Here is a 743-nt window from a genome sequence, read left to right as displayed (position 1 = left end):
CTAAGGTACTAATTCTATTTCTTTGAAAGTACAGTCCAGCAAAAACATGGTACGTGGTAACCTGAACTCCTACGTGTTGGTTCAAGAGACTAACAAAGCTATCAAACAAAATTTTCAGCTGCCAACTAAGATGACTTTGGTCAAGAAGTGTGTGCTAAGATCCTTTAGCTTTTGTCTTATTTTCGTTTATTATTACTTGTTCGTAGTATATATATACCAAACAACTAAAAAGTATAAGAATAAGTGAGTGTGAAGGTCTCTAACTTAGTCGATCGAAAATACTCTAAAGATGAGTACGAGAGCTTCCTAGTGTTGTTTCTTATGTGGCTGTTGTTTTCCTCCTCGATGTGGTTACGTCCGTGGATGATAAAAAACATGGTTGTATAGGATCATATCATTTGCATTTTTGCAGTTAGCTAACTGATTTTGTTTTCATATATAAAAGATGTTGGAAACCAAGTTCAAGACTCGAAGTTTTCCTGTAAGAATGGGAGGTGTGAACATGCTATGGAGATTCCTTCCGTAGAGTAGATAAAACTAAATATGAGCCGAATTCCAAGGAGGTGGTGTAATGTCCCACCGTCATCTCTCTAGTTGGTCCCATGTTCACCACTAGTCTATTGGCCCACCTCTTTTAATGGATTTCACGTTTTCTCAATATGTCTATAAGTCCATTAATATCCGACCGTCGGTTTGCTACATTTGAGAGGTTTAGTGACTTGTTTACCGACCCTACAAATCAC

This window comes from Capsella rubella, unplaced genomic scaffold, assembly GCF_000375325.1.
Source record: "Capsella rubella cultivar Monte Gargano unplaced genomic scaffold, Caprub1_0 scaffold_1, whole genome shotgun sequence".
Classification (NCBI taxonomy): domain Eukaryota; kingdom Viridiplantae; phylum Streptophyta; class Magnoliopsida; order Brassicales; family Brassicaceae; genus Capsella; species Capsella rubella.
The sequence above is the reverse complement of the archived record's forward strand: the minus strand, read 5'-3'. Positions refer to the sequence as shown.